Source organism: Panthera tigris, chromosome C1, assembly GCF_018350195.1.
Source record: "Panthera tigris isolate Pti1 chromosome C1, P.tigris_Pti1_mat1.1, whole genome shotgun sequence".
In the NCBI taxonomy this organism is placed as follows: Eukaryota; Metazoa; Chordata; class Mammalia; order Carnivora; family Felidae; genus Panthera; species Panthera tigris.
Genome location: NC_056667.1, coordinates 91,470,715 through 91,487,055, shown reverse-complemented (window position 1 = coordinate 91,487,055; position 16,341 = coordinate 91,470,715). Strand labels below are relative to the sequence as shown.

General features: G+C 40.9%; 1 long non-coding RNA gene across 1 annotated transcript in view; it reads left to right on the top strand.

The window, feature by feature from the left end:
* The first annotated feature begins 2,718 nt into the window (after window positions 1-2,718).
* LOC102955824 overlaps window positions 2,719-16,341 on the top strand; it is a 154,953-nt gene continuing 141,330 nt past the window's right edge. The window contains exon 1 of the long non-coding RNA XR_006221771.1: window positions 2,719-3,258. This is a non-coding gene — a long non-coding RNA (uncharacterized LOC102955824). The remainder of the gene's footprint in view (window positions 3,259-16,341) is intronic.

The following is a 16,341-nucleotide window of genomic DNA, read 5'->3' as shown; positions in this document are numbered from 1 at the left end:
TAAACACAAATTAGTATTTCATTAAGTTATCCTGCTATAGGCTCTCAAATTCCTCCTGCTCCTTGGCAGTCTCTCTCAGGGGTAAGTCTTACTGTGCCATGGAGCAGGGGGCTCTCTCTATGCAGGGAAACACCACATTGTTCCACTTACTGAATCTCTTAATTTCCAAAACTTTATTAGTACATGGCAAAGTAGCTTTATAGCCAGACAGCTCAATAAACAGTGTCTAAAAGGAAAAGTCAGCAATATCATTGAGAGTCGACACTTTTCAAAGGTGTGGGAGGAGAAAGGAAATAGAGGGAAAAATTAGTTGTAACATGGAAAAGAGTAACTTGGAGTCTAGAACTGTTTCTGAATCTTTTGTTTTGGATGGTATAGGGAATACATAAATGATACAGTGCAAGTGTAGGTAGTATTAATAAGTTCAGGTGCTTGAGACTTTTTATGGTAGAGGAATCTGGAAGAAACCTAAAGGTGAGGAAGAATGTTTAACTTTCTTTCATGTTTATTTTTGAGAGAGAGAGAGCATGAGTGGTGGAGGGGCAGAGAGAGAGGGAGACAGAGAATCCTAAGCAGGCTCTGTGCTGTCAGCACAAAGCCCGATGTGGGGAACGAACCCACAAACTCATGAACCGAGAGATGATGACCTGAGCTGAAGTGGGACCTTCAAGCAACTGAGCCACCACCCAGGCACCCCAAGGAAGAATTTTTAAAGTCTATCCACTTGTGATCTTTGTTCTTCTGATTTTGTTTCCTTCCCACTTTGTTATTTGCTGAGATGTTCCTCCTTGTGAGATATGAAAAAATTTTCCATAAGGTAATAAAACTATGTTAAGGAGAGGAAAGAGTCCGACAATAGAGAATTTTGCTATAGTTAAAAAAATTTTTTTTAATGTTTCTATTTATTTTTGAAGGTGAGAGAGAGACAGAGCATGAGCAGGGGAGGAGCAGAGAGGGAAACAGAATCAGAAGCAAGCTCCAGGCTGTAAGCTGTCAGCACAGAGCCCGATGCGGGCAAACTGTGAGATGATGACCTGAGCCGAAGCTGGATGCTCAACTGACTGAGCCACCCAGGCGCCCCTGCTATAGTTTTAAATTTTTGCTTTTTTATGTGTGTTTTCTATGACTAGTAAAAATATATGACTATTATTTTAGGGAATTTTGACCAGAGATTATGGGAGACTTTCCTCTCTATGCCAAGCCTTGATAGTTCGCTTATTATTTATATAAGGCATGAGCAAAAAGATTCAGAACATCAAGAGACATACATTGGTCAAGAGGGTCATTCAGCAAAGTTCTTCCTATTTTTTTTTTCATGGTACTATTAACTGATAATCAGATGGTAACTTCTGGTGAGGTATTTCCATCCCCTTTTCAGATTCTGCACAATGGAGGTCTCCTTGGTCAGGAGGGCTGGGCAGAGGGAGCATGGGAGTCGGCCTCAGTGCAGCTCTGTGGCCATGGCCTTAAGGTAAGCAGTGAACTGACATCCTGATTTATAACTGATAATTTCTCATGATGTTATTCAATTATAGATTTGCCTGTTTGGGGCACCAAGGACCATAAATATGGTTCTCTATTTTAATACAGGCATTGCAAGTGTCAAGTATGCATAATTTCTGACAGAGAGAGAGAGGGAAAGGGAGAGAGGGAGGTGATTTATGACTTTTGCAGCTCATTTCATCTCTTCCCTTGTTGATCATGTATAAATTATCTCTTTGGAAACAAATGCTTTGGGAACACTAATACAATCAAGCTCAACTATTCCTAGATGGATGGTTACATGATAAATGGCCAAAAGCCTCATCCCAAAGGTAGTATTTTCCAAGGGTTTCTTGCCATAGTCTACCCTTTGTTTTACTGAATGTGAACAGAGGAGTTACAAAACTCTGTAGATTCTATCATCCAATGCAAAGTGAAATAGGAAGGCTATTTTTTGCCTGTTGTAGCAATAGCACTGGACCAGTAAAATAATAACACCTGGCCCACAACCATAAGGCTTTGAAGGTGCTGGTCATGAGAACTTTCCCCATAGCAGCCTAGTGACCACCATTAAAAAAAAACCCAATTTTTAATTTACTTTTCAACACCATAGTCTATATCGCATTAGTTTTTCACATAGTCACAGATAAGACTGCTACATTTGAGTTGATCCAGCTAATGATGATATACAAATTGAGGTAGGGCCAAGTTTATCTCAGTCTGTTGGGTCTAAAGTTTATACTCCTGATGCAGATAATTAAAAAAAAAATTTTTTTTAATGTTTATTTAGTTTTTTTTTTTTATTTTTATTTTTATTTTTGGGACAGAGAGAGACAGAGCATGAACGGGGGAGGGTCAGAGAGAGAGGGAGACACAGAATCGGAAACAGGCTCCAGGCTCTGAGCCATCAGCCCAGAGCCTGACGCGGGGCTCGAACTCACGGACCGCGAGATCGTGACCTGGCTGAAGTCGGACGCTTAACCGACTGCGCCACCCAGGCGCCCCAATGTTTATTTAGTTTTGAGAGAGAGAGAGAGAGAGAGAGTGAGAGTTTGCGGGAAGGGCAGAGAGAGAGAGGGAGACACAGAATCTGAAGCAGGTTCCAGGCTCTGGGCTGTCAGCACAGAGCCTGATGCATGGCTGGAACATACCAACCATGAGATCATGACCTGAGCCAGAGTTGGATGCTTAACCAACTGAGCCACCTAGGCGCCTCTCCAGGCACATAAATTTTAATCAAAATGCTATATGCTTCTGAGAGGTGTCTTTTTTTCCCCAGGCAATAGAATGGAGCATCTAATTGGAAGATGGGTATGTCTCGGCATCCTTGTGGACTGCAGCCCTCATAGGGACGCTGACAGCTGTGGTTGGGTAAACCGAATGCATATACGTAATTGCCAAGCTAGTGTTAGGATGCCCTGTCCAGGCTTCCTTCACGGTTCAGGGTCACCCACTGCACCACATATTTACGTTTAGAGGAAAGATCGGTATTTTTATTGAACCTCCAGTACTTCCAAAGTGAGCCAGTAATTATGTAAATCACGCCAATTACATGTAGAAGATATGCAAAGTGAGTCTCCCCTTACCTATCTGTGGTTTCACTCTCAGCAGTTTCAGCTGCGCCGGCAGCGGTGGTCCGGAAGCAGCTGATCTTTTTTTCTGACGAATCATAAGGTCAATAGTAGTCTAACTCGCTCAAGTCTCAATAACTGCGTCATTCACTTCACTCCATCTCGTCGCGCAGGCATTTTATCCTCTCACATCATCACAAGAAGGGTGAGTACAGTACAACGAGATCCTGTGATAAGAGACACCATGTTCACATAACTGTTGTTAGTGTATGTTATTATAATTATCCTATTTTATTATTAGCTATTGTCGTTAATCTCTTACTGTGCCTAATTTATAAGTTAAACTTTATCACATGTTCCTATGTATAGATAGGGGAAAAAAAACCCCAAACAGTATATATAGGGTTCCGTACTATCCCGGCATTCACTGGAGGTCTTCCAACATATCCTCCTTGGGATAAGGGAGAACTACTATATTGCAGATTAACGAGGACATTATAAATTTAATATAATTGCTTGGAAGAACAAAAGTGAGCTGATATTGATAGGGATCACCTTTAGACATTGTAATTTTTTTAAAAAGCTTATTTTGAGAGCGTGTGTGAGCGAGCACAAACACACATGCGCAAGTGAGGGAGGGGCAGAAAGAATCCCAAGCAGGAGCACAGAGCCCACCGCAGGGCTCCATCTCACAAACTGTGAGATCGTGACCGGAGGAGTCAAAATCAAGAATTAGGTGTTTAACAGACTGAGCCATTCAGGTGCCTCTAGCCATTGTAACTTCTTAAGCAGATCTTAGACACAGTTGAGTCTTCCTAAGTAGTATTTTTTACACAGCCCTAATTGGCGTGTAATTGAGATACAATAAACTGCACGTATTTAAAGTGTATAATATGATGAGTTTAAACAAATCCCTATAAGCACAATCAAGATGATGAACATACCGTCAGCCTTCAAAGTTTCCTACTCCACCAGGAAACCACTGATCTTTCTTGCTATCACTATAGATTAACTTGGATTTTATAAATTTGATGAAATGTCTGGCTTCTTTGACTCTGTTTCTTCTGTGTTTCTTCAAGTACCAACAGTCCATTCCTTTTTCTTCCTGAGTAGTGTTGTGTTGTAGGGCTACTCTACAGTTTGTTTATGGACACTGAACTATTGATGAATGTTAGAATTTTTTCCAGCTATTACAAATAAAGCTGCTATGAACATTCATGTACAAGCTTTATGTGGACATATGTTTTTATTTCTTTTGGGTAAATACCTAGGAGTGGCATGGCTGGATCATATGGTAGTATACATTTAACTTTTTAATAAATTGCCAGACTATTTCCCAAAGTGGTCATATATTTATTATTTTATATTCCCATCCCTGAGAGTCCTATTTACATTCTTGCCTTGTGGCCTGTCTTTTAACATTTGAACCATTCTAATATGAGAAGTGCCATCTCCTTGTGCTTTTAATTTATATTTCCCTAATGACTAATGATGATTTTCATATGTGCTTTTTTTTTTTTTTGCCATTAGTTTTTTGCCACTGTGTTTATGGGTGTATACCTAAGTCAAAACTTAAAAAAAAAATTTCACTTTTCTGAAGTAGTTTTTCAGGTCTTTTGACCATTTGGGGGGAATTGTTTGCTTATTATTGAATAGTGAGAGGTTTTTTTTTTTTTTTAATATATTCTGTGTAAAAGTCCTTTATCAGATATATAAGGTTGCAAGTATTTTCTCCTAGTCTGTGCTTGTCTTTTCATTTTCATAGCTGTGTCTTTGACGAACAGTTTTTAATTTTAATCCAGTTCAGTGTATCAATTTGGTCAGTTTTAAATTTTGATGAAATTTAATTAAGTTTTTCTTTGTGAATTATAGTATTATACCTAAGAAACCTTTGCTTAAACTAGGGTCACAAGAATTTTCTACTGTATTTTCTTTGAGAAGCTGTGTAAAGACCTTACATATAGGTCTATGATATGTTTCAAGTTAATTTTTCTATATGGTACAGGGTGTGAATTGAAGCTCATGTTTTTGCATACATTTATTCAATTGTTCTTGGCTCATTTGTCGAAAGAACTATTTTTTCTTTACTGAATAGCCGTTGTACCTTTGTTGAAAATTATTTGTCCATAGATACGCGCTTTTATTGTTGGACTCTGTTCTGTTGATCTGTTTGTGTATTTTAAGTCAGTGAGACACTGTCTTTATCACTGTGGCTTTGTAAGTCTTGAAATCAAGTACTATAAATCATCCAACTTTGTTCTTTTTTTTTCTTCTTTTTCAAGGTTGTTTTGGCTATTTTAGGTTCTTTGCATTTCTATATGAATTTTGGAATTAGTTTGTCAGTGTCTGCAATAAAGTCTGTGGGAAATCTGATTTGGTATTACATTGAATCTATAGATTAATTTGGGGAGAAATGACATTTTTTGACACATGAAGAATGTATACCTTTCCATATGTTAATTTTTAACATTTCTCACGGTAGTGTTTTGTAGTTTCATAGCAATATGTACAAAGCTAACAAAAACCCATAACTTTGAAAAATGCAAGTTGCAGAAGGTTTCTGATATGTCACCTTTTATATAAAGTTAACAAAACTCCCACCACAATCAATTACCAAGATAGTCTTTGCAATTGTTTAAAATACAGTTTTAAGTGGTACCTGATGGCTCAATTGGTTGAGTGTCAGACTCTTGATTTCAGCTCAGGTCATGATCTCACAGTTCATTGGATTGAGTCCTGCACTGGGTCCATGCTTGGGATTCTGTTCCTCCCTTTCTCTGCCCCTCCCCCACTCTCTCTCACAAAATAAATAAATAAACTAAAAAATAAAATGAAAATAAAATACAGTTTTAAGAAAAGCAAGATTCAGATTAGTGAGTACTGCTGAGTGGGAGGGGATTATGATTTAGAGGGCATTCTGGATAGTCAATAATACTGTGGTATCTTAGGCTGAGTAATGGAGACACAGTCATCATATTTTATATATACATTTTTTTCATATAGAATATTTCACTGAAATATTTAAGAATCAAATCCATAAGACTGGAAGTAGCTGTATAACTTCTAATCTCCCCAAAGAAAAGAACAGAAAATGAGAATTTAACCAGCCTAACAAAATTGAGCAGAGGGGATGTGAAAGAAACAATGAGAACATATTATGTACAGATGGTGCATATACATGTATTTCTAAAGTTTGTACATGCATAGATAAGAATCTCTAGTGAAAAACTCAGAGCTGTGTGGCATGTGCATAAGAACTTTCTTTCTTTCTTTCTTTCTTTCTTTCTTTCTTTCTTTCTTTCTTTCTTTCTTTCTTTCATGTTTATATTTGAGAGAGAGAGAGACAGTGTGTGAGCAGGGGAGGGGGAGAGAGAGAGGGAGACACAGAATCCCAAGCAGGCTTCTGGCTCTGAGCTGTCAGCACAGAGCCTGACCTGGAGATCAAACTCGCAAGCTGTGACCTGTGTTGAAGTCAGATGCTTAACTGACTGAGCCACCCAGGCGCCCCAGAACTTTCACTTTTATTTATTTATTTTTTTAAACTTTTTTTTTTTTTTTTTAATGTGTATTTATTTTTGAGAGAGAGACACAGAGTGAGAGCAGGGGAGGGGCAGAGAGAGAAGGAGGCACAGAATCTGAAGCAGGCTCCAGGCTCCCAGCTGTCAGTACAGAGCCCGATGAGGGGCTCAAACCCAGGAGCCATGAGATCATGACCTGAGCCAAAGTCGGAGGCTCAACCGACTGAGCCACCCAGGCGCCCCGAACTTTCACTTTTAAATGTAAACTTACATATTCAAATTTCTACATGTTTTACTTAAAAAAAAATTTTTTTTAATGTTTATTTATCTTTTGAGAGAGAGAGAGGGAAGGAGACAAACTGGGGAGGGGCAGAGAGAGAGGGAGAGAGAAATCCCAAGCAGGCTCTGCGCTGTCAGCACAGAACCCCAGGTGTGGCTCCAGCTCCCCAGCAGTGAGATCATGATCTGAGCTGAAATCAAGAGCTGGCCGCTTAACTGACTGAGGCACCCAGGTGCCCCTACGTGTTTTACTTTTTAAATTATTTTACTTTTATAATCTTTAAAAGTGTCAACAGCAATATGTTTTTACATATGTTTTACTTTTATAATCTTTAAAACTGTAAAAAGCAATATTAGGTTATATTCTGTGTGACATTCTGTCCTCTTAACTGTCTAGTCCTGGATGTGTCTGCTCCCAGATCCATTCCTTGTCTTCCCCCTGCCGTGCTCTGTGTCATGGGGCCAAACTCCTCCAAACTTGTTTCCCAGGCTCCTGGGTCTGCTGCCCCCAGCTGGACCTGGCCAGTGGCAGTAGGTTGGAGGGCAGAGGAAGGGAGAAGGGAGGATATTTTTCCCCTGTCTCCACTTTCCCCCACTGACAAAAGACACACATATCTATACCACAGTTGCAAAATTCAGAACACCAAGGATGAAAAGAAAAGATCTTAAAAGCTTCTGAGGTAGAAGGGGAAATACAGATCATCTGCAAAGGAATAAGAATCAAAATATATCAGATTTTACAACTGTCTTTAGAAAGTAGAAAGTGATTTTTAATTTAGAGTTAAAAGCATTAATTTGCTAAGCTAAAGATAAGAAAAATACACATCCAAAGTGAAAGGAAATTTACTTCCCACACAGTTTTTTTTTTAGGATATAGTCAAGCAAAATGAGGGAGTAAATATATCAAGAAAAAAGAGGGAATGGGATACAGGCAACAGTGGCCTCAACCTGGGAAAGCAGTGTCAGAAGGTCTCAGGATAACAACGGGTACAGAGAAGGACTCCACAATGGAGCAGTAAGATGGAGGGCATACATAGAAACTCTACAGAGAAAGAGGGGCTCAAAAGAATACCAATCCCTGATTGGCACAAGAGGGTAGGGGAAAATGTCAAATAAAGGCAAAAAGGGCAAGAACATTAAAAGGTGGTTAGAAACTTCAGGAAACATTTAAAAGCTCAGATACAAAAGAAATGTAATGAGGGGCGCCTGGGTGGCTCAGTCGGTTAAGTGGCCAACTTGGGCTCAGGTCATGATCTCGTGGTCCGTGGGTTCGAGCCCCACGTCGGGCTCTGTGCTGACAGCTCAGAGCCTGGAGCCTGTTTCAGATTCTGTGTCTCCCTCTCTCTGACCCTCCTCCGTTCATGCTCTGTCTTTCTCTGTCTCAAAAATAAATAAACGTTAAAAAAAAAAATGTAATGATAATGAACATTAGCTCTGCAGTGAAAAATACTATGGAATCACATCAGTGTGTTTTTTAGAATCAAACTATAGGCTGAGCATCTGGGACTTAAAACATAGCTATAGAATAAGGTAAATGAGAAATCAAATATAATCAGAAGCAGAGCTGTAGGAAAGAGGAGGAACAGCTAAAGGGAAGTATGGGGGCCCTAAAGTCTTCATCTTAGAGGATAAGATGCTGGCTATTGTGGATGGAACCCCAAAGGAAGCTGTTAGCATATCCTGAAAGTGATGGAAGTTTCCAAGGAAGGACTTAAAATGATGAATCAGGAAGATGGGAAGGGGAGATGGCTGTGTGTGTTAGTGGCTTGCTCTTCTAGGTGAGATGGCCTTAAGTGAGTGCCAACAGTGCCTTGCCCAGATACCTGACCCTGACCATGGCTGCATGCAGCAGCTCTGTGTCCAATGAGGCAGCTTCTGCATGTCTTTGCTGTGGAGTTTCTCCTGCAGCTGAAGCTCACTCAGCTGCCCATGTGACAAAAGCAGCCCTAAACTGGCAATCCCAGGCTCTGTTTTTCACTGGCTCCTATTTCTGCACTGGGGTCTGGCTCTAGGTGCTCGCAGTAGCAGCTGGTTTGATGCCATTCCCTTTCCTGGCTTCCTTTCCTGTGTCATCTCACTTCCCCATCCTGCCAAGGAATCCTTAACCTCATGGTCTGCTTCCAAAAGAACCCAAACCAGAGCAGTCCACCACCAATAGATCCAGATGAGCAGCAAACACATTTTATTTAGAGATTATGGAGGAACATAGCAAAAGAAGCATCTAACAGACCTGTAAGTAATTACTTCTAGGGAACAGGACTAGAGTAGGAGTGGGTAGAACAGGGAGTATCAGAGTGTATCTATTTGCACTCAAATAGATACCTGTACATATGCTATTTTAGTTTCAATTTAAAATAATCATTTGAAACATAGATCAAACTAGAATACTGTGACAAATGGAATCAAAAGAAGAGAGCGCTAACATATCTTCATGGCCTGACTTGGGGTACACCTCCCAATCCCTTAACTTAACTTGCACATGTCAATCATTTTTGAGTTGCAGCCATAAACTGGGATAAATTATTGCACAGGTATGAACAGCTGAAAAATATTCTTTGTACAGAAAATTCATAAGGACAACTTTAATCATTATAATGGGGGATAAGTATACTTCCCACCTGTGTTTTCACCGTGTAGGAAAAGACACACAAAATACATTGGTAACCACTGGAAATGAGATTTGTTAAGTAGAAATGGGATTTGTTAAGTAGAATAGTACTTTACGTGGTACTACTTTATGAAGAGGCACTTTGTATATGAAGAGGTGTTATTGTGTACTTTCGTTTATAGGAAGGTATGGTTTGTGTCTTGGGTTTGAATATTGTTTGTAGTTGGTAGTGGGTGGTTTCTTGATAGTACATCATGTCCCAAGGGGAAGCTGTGGCCCAGGTGTCCGTGATTAGAAGCTGTTCTTGATGGCCTTGAGGCCCTGGCACAAAACTATTGCAAATAACCAGCGTTAGCCTCTGTCTTCCACTAGGTGGCAGACGTCTCCCAGTTCTGCCGACAGCAGGTGCCAGGAGAGGGACACAGAGCCTCTTTGGGCCGCTTTCTCCCTTTGCTTCCATCTGGAAAATCACTGTGCTGCTTCTGGCCAGATTTAGATTTCCAGCGCAAGCCATCATTACCTTGGTTAGAGGAGTGAAGGTAAGGTCGGTCTGTTAGCATTCCGGGAGAGAAGGTGACAAAGATCCTTTATATGTAGCACTGGAGAGAAAGGCTTGTTCTAATTTTTTTAGACAGTTTTTCAGAAATAGAAAAAAATTTCATGTTTTACAAGTAAAATTACAAATGACTGAAAAAAAAAACACACACACACAAGTATTACTGGTCCTATACAGGGTTATAGCTAAATGTTCAGATATGAGCATTGTGACCATAGAAGATATTTTGAGACATTTGTTTTCACAGTGTGATGAATATTTTTTTATTCGCTTAAAATAATTTGAGAAGTGTACTCCTAATTCCAGGATGAAGTGCAAGTGCGGTAAAATAACTGTAAAAATAAAATAAAACAAACAAGCAAAATGCACCACAAAATTGAATTTGCTCTATTCTCTTTTAGGGATTTTTTTTTAATTTTAAAAATTAATTTACACCAAGTTAGCTAGCATATAGTGCTATAATGATTTCAGGAGCAGATTCCAGTGATTCATCCCCTATGTATAACACCCAGTGCTCATCCCAACAAGTGTCCTCCCTAATGCCCCTTACCCATTTAGCCCATCCCCCCTCCCACAACCCCTCCAGCAACCCTCAGTGATTCTATTTGAGTCTCTTGTTTTGTTCCCCTCCCTGTTTTTATTTTATTTTTGCTTCCTTTCCCTGATCTTCGTCTGTTTTGTATCTTAAACTCCACATATGAGTGAAGTCATATGATATTTATCTTTCTCTGACTAATTTTGCTTAGCATAATACCCTCTAGTTCCATCCATGTAATTGCAAATGGCAAGATTTCATTCTTTAAAAAAAATTTTTTTAATGTTTATTTATTTTTGAGAGAGACAGAGACAGAATATGAGTGGGTTAGGGGCAGAGAGAGAGAGGGAGACACAGAATCCGAAGTAGGCTCCAGGCTCCGAGCTGTCAGCACAGAGCCCAACTCTGGGCTCGAACTCACAAGGTGTGAGATCATGACCTGAGCTGAAGTTGGACGCTCAACTGACTGAACCACCCAGGTGCCCCAAGATTTCATTCTTTTTGATTGCCAAGTAATATTCCATTGTGTATATAAACCACATCTTCTTTATCCATTCACCTGTCAGTGGCTTTTTCCATACTTTGGCTATTGTCAATAGTGCTGCTATAAACATTGGGGTGCATGTACCCCTTAGAAACAGCACACCTGTAAGGGATTTTTTTTTTTTTTTTTACAAGAAGTTGTTTTCATTGATTCGTGTAGTACTCTGGTTGACATGTTTTGAAAGAAATACAGTTTAGATTTCACATTGAGATATATTTTCTCTGGTGTATAAGCATCAGAGGAAGAATTTAATAAGAAGATAAGGCAACTCAACCTGAATTTTTGGGTTAATCTGGAGTAGTCATTAATTCTAGTAAACAGGTGGAAATATTTACAAATTTCGATCAGAGAAAAGTAGAAATTAGGATGGGGAAGAGTACTGTTAGATTCTGATGTGATGTGGGCCCCTCCCCTCTTACAGGGTCTACCAGATGTTTACCTGCTCCCCACACCCCCTTCATAGGAACTGAGAAGAGGCGCCAGGCCCTGGCCTCCTTTTCCTCTTCCTTTCTCCTCCCTCCCACCCACCAGTCCTCTGGTGTTTTTTAGTGATCCTTCTTTACTTCCCAATTATCTCTTTCCCCTTGTTTGTTAACTTAGTAATAAAAAAACTGCAGGCAGGTTACCAGTGAGAAGCCTGTACCCCGCAGCCTGCAGGCCTTTGCAGGAAAAGTGAATGAAAATTGAAGAGGAAAATCAAGGTGATGAAACTGACCTCATTAAATTGTTAAACTCCTTCAACCCTGCCTAAAACTGAGATGAGCTTTTCAGCTCATTTCCCTCCAAATTCACCGAAAAATGTCTGTGCCTGAAGAGAAAACACAGAGGATCCAGAGCTAAGATCTGGTGATATTCTGGCCAGTTTTTTAGCCAGGGTAAGATTTTCTCACCCAGTGATCCCTATTTTAAAATGAATAAAAAAGATTCTTATAAAAATGAGAAAGAAAAGAATATAAAAGGAAAGATTGGGATTATAAGTCTTGTTCAAGAGAATAGAAAATGCTATAGCTTTCCAGTTTTAATTCTTATTGTTTATTTAGATTTGGGGGATTTTTTTTTTTTTTTTTTTTTTTTTTTAGTGTATAATGCTGATTCTAAAATCTACTTGATAAGCACTGATAAATACTAATGATTTTCACCAGGTCTCTTTTTGTTAAGCCCTGACACAGTGGCTAGAAAATTTACCAGCACATTAGAACCACCTGGGTGGGGGTCTAGCATGGCTTTTAAAAATCCCAGGCCACACCCCAGAGTATTTAAATAAGAATCTCAGGTGGAGGGTTGAGACAGGGACACCAGAATTTTTTTTTTTTTATTTTTTTAACGTTTATTTATTTTTGAGACAAAGACAGAGCATGAACGGGGGAGGGGCAGAGAGAGAGGGAGACACAGAATCGGAAGCAGGCTCCAGGCTCTGAGCCATCAGCCCAGAGCCCGACGCGGGGCTCGAACTCACGGACCGGACGGTGAGATCGTGACCTGAGCTGAAGTCGGACGCTTAACCGACTGAGCCACCCAGGCGCCCCAAGGGACACCAGAATTTTTTAAAGGTGCTGCCACCCCAGATGATTCCAGTGTGTAGCCAAGGCTGAGAACCATTGCAGACTGGTTGCCTCCTGACCACTGCGTATAAATGACATTGTGAATGGTTGAGATAAAAGGATATAAAGAAGACAGGCTCGGGGCATCTGGGTGGCTCAGTGGGCTAAATGTCCGACTTCGGCTCAGGTCAAGATCTCAGGACTTGTGAGTTCTAGCCCCACGTAGGGGTCTGTGCTGACAGCTTGGAGCCTGGAGCCTGGAGCCTGGAGCCTGCTTTCAGGCTCTGTGTCTCTCCCTCTCTCTCTGCTTCCTCCCCTGCTTGTGTTCTGTCTCTCAAAAATAAATAAACATTAAAAAAAGAAAAAAGACAGGCTCTCCAGTGCCCTCCTACAGAGAGGAGACTGGAAGGGAGTCAACAGGATTTGCTGACAGATACGGTAGAAATTTAACAGAAATTGTTGAGTCAAGTTTTTGACCCAAGAGAGATAGAATGATGAAGCTGCCTTTTATTGACATGGGCAGACTGCACGAATCCCCCCAAAAGGTGGGGCTGATTGGCGGGGGTGGGGGGAGAACTGGGTTTGGAACATATGAAATTTGAGATGCCCAAGAGGTAGCCTAGGCAAAAATCCAAGAAGGCAGTTCTGGAATCCAGGCTAGACGCACACATCTGGGAGTCTTCAGCATCGAGATGGTATTTAAGGCCTGGAGATCTGATGGTTACCTAAGCAGTAAGTGTAGACAAGGGAGAGGAATTAAGGGCTGAAGACCAGGGCCTGGCACACCCTTTAGGAGGTCAGAGGGATGAGGAGGGAACAGGTGGGGTGATGAGAAGGAGCAGTGGTGAGGTAGGAGGACAGCCAGAACGTGGAGAGGCCATGTTAGGTAAGGTGAGGACTGAGCGTGGACCCTTGGCTTTCACTCCATGGAGGTTGCTAGAGGAAGGAGAGGAAGAGAAGTGTATGACAGGAGAGAAAATTCTGCCGTAGTGCACCGGATTTTTTCCAGCAGTGTTTAACATCAGATAGCTTGATTAGACTAGGGTTCAACAGGCAGGAGTGTGAAAGCACAGACAGGAAGGGAAGGTGGGAGTCCCAGAGAGGGAATTTTGCACATTAGGACCTTGGAATCAAAGTAGCATAACGGAGGGGAGACTGTTGCATTGAGGAGGGTGTGGGTTGATGGTCCATGGGTCCTAAAAGATCTGAAGAGCACAGGTTGGGGGAATGATCGCAGATCACCTGGGAGGAGAGCAGTTGGGCCAGACTGAGATTTTGAGACAGAGAAACAGTGAGGGGTGAGGGCAGTGTCTGGTGACCTAGTTACCTAGTCTTTAATGAATGAAAGTGAGTAACTAGGAAGTGGGGAAAAAATGTTGATGACAGAAGGAAGATGATGAGGGACAGAGTTTAAGATGCATGAGGATGATGGGTAGAAATAGGAATGCGAGCAGTGTTGAAGCCTACCAGTCTCCCTCCCTGTCAGGTGAGGGCTCTTGGGAGCTTGTGTTCCCAGGGGTGCTATGGCCAGAGGCAGAAGAGCACTGCTTGCTGGCTGTCACAGAGGGGAGCAAGAAGGCAGATCTGAGAAATTCCATCCTGGAGGTAAGTCCAAACTGAATCATCAGTCCACGTCAGGGGCCATGTACAAACCCCAAATGTCAGGGTGTGGAGGACCTGGAAACTGAGTGGGAGAGACAGTGGTATGGGCAAGGAGGAGGGGGCCTGGGAGTTTCCTGGAGACAGAGCAATGACCTGCTTTTTTGTGCCGGGACTCTTCAAATCAACCCCAGTGAAGTCTAGCGTGGGTGGGCGTGGTTCATTTACAAGGGCAGGAATGGAATCAGCGGAAGGCATGGTTTTCAAAGAGTAGTAATTACTACACAATGACAAAATTAGAAAGAATGAAAGGAAATTAAACGTTGTAAAATACAGAGGCCGTGCCTTTTGAATCAAGAATAGCCACTTAAGCTGTTTGGTTATGTAATATTTCATTCATTAGGCATTGAATTACCTCTGGCTGTATGTACCATTTCTGTGAAGTTAATTTTGATTCCATTATGAGAGAATTAATCAAATCCAGTGAAAGAACAACTGTTCTCATTGCTATCTACAGGAGGAGGGGTGTGAGCCAAAAGTCTTTTTGTGGTTTTAATATTTTTGATTTCAACTTAATAAAGAAGAGGAGCCTGAGGGATCAGAAAAGAGGTCAGGTTTTGCTTTTTCCACTTAAAGTACATAAATAGAACAAAGAAGTTGTGAGATGTGGACAACTGTAAATACATAAAATCAGCCTGGAACATACTAGATATTGATGGGAAGCACCAGCACCAAGCATTCACGGTCCCACTGAGAACAGAGTAATTATCTCAGCAATTTTTGTTGATGTGTGCTAACTACATGCCAGAGACTTTGCCAGGCATTAGGCATATATAAAAAATAAATAAGAGGTACTGGGGTGCCTGGGTGGCTCATTCGGTTAAGCGTCCCAACTTCAGCTTGGGTCATGATCTCGTGATTCGTTGAGTTCAAGCCCTGAGTCGGGCCCTGTGCTGACAGCTCAGAGCCTGGAGCCAGTTTTGGATTCTATGTCTCCCTCTCTCTCTGCCCTTCCCTTGCTCACGCTCTATCTCTCTCTCTCAAAAATGAATAAACTTACAAAAAATTTTTTTAATTAAAAAAAATTAAAAATTAAAAATAAATAAATAATAGGTCCTTTTTGTTCTCACAGTTCACCATCTATTGGAAAGGCTGATCCACACACAAAAAAACCCAATTTCTGTATAAAGTGGGAAGTACAAGAATCTAAACTGTAATTTAAAATTTATCTTTGAGACAAATGACTAGATGTCAGTCGTGGAAATAGTATGGTATAGAGGATAGAATGCTGGATTGAGAATAGGGAACCTGGCTTCCCTCCCCGGCTCTGCTACTGACCTGCTGAGTGAGACTTGCCAAGCTATTGCTCTGCTTGAAGTCTTCATTTCACCTCTCAAACGAGTTAAGTTCCTGTGCAGTGGTCTCTTTCAGCCTGAAAACTCTATGATTCAAGGTGTTATAAATTTGGTAATATAAACATATCTTTTCCTAAAATAGTTGGCCTCGAGTATAACTTAGATGTTTTGTTTTTGGAGTGTTTGCTTTATACTAACTTTAAGAATAAACATGTATTCTTTAAGAGGAGATGTGAGAAAGAACTCTGTAGACTTAAGAGGTAAAACGGCTACATTTCTATTTATTAATAATCATGCTAATTTTCTTGACCCAGAGACCTCACGTGTTTTCCCTCTCTCTCTCTCTCTCTCTTTTTGGATATATTACCCTGGAGTATGAAATCTTAGCAGAAGGGGGACCAAAATTAAATTAGCCCCTTATCTAAAGATTTAGATGCCCTGGCATAAACCTCTCAAGGATAATAAACTAACCATTTCCCTATGGATGGTGAAATTCTGGTTTGCATAATTATTTCCTCATGATTTAATTGAAAATATGAAAGATGAAGCACACAGATACCAGGGACTCTAATACAGGATAACACATTTCCATCTTTTGTCTCTATAGCCCTCACAGCCTGTAAGGTTTCAATGCAAATAGAAATGCCCGGGAAAGATGGGGCTGAACTGAGGCGTGGAGGTGGGCCATGCTGTGGTCTATGTAAGCTTAGGAGACTCTAGGAGTCTATGGAGGGCAGAGGCCAACAGCTGTCT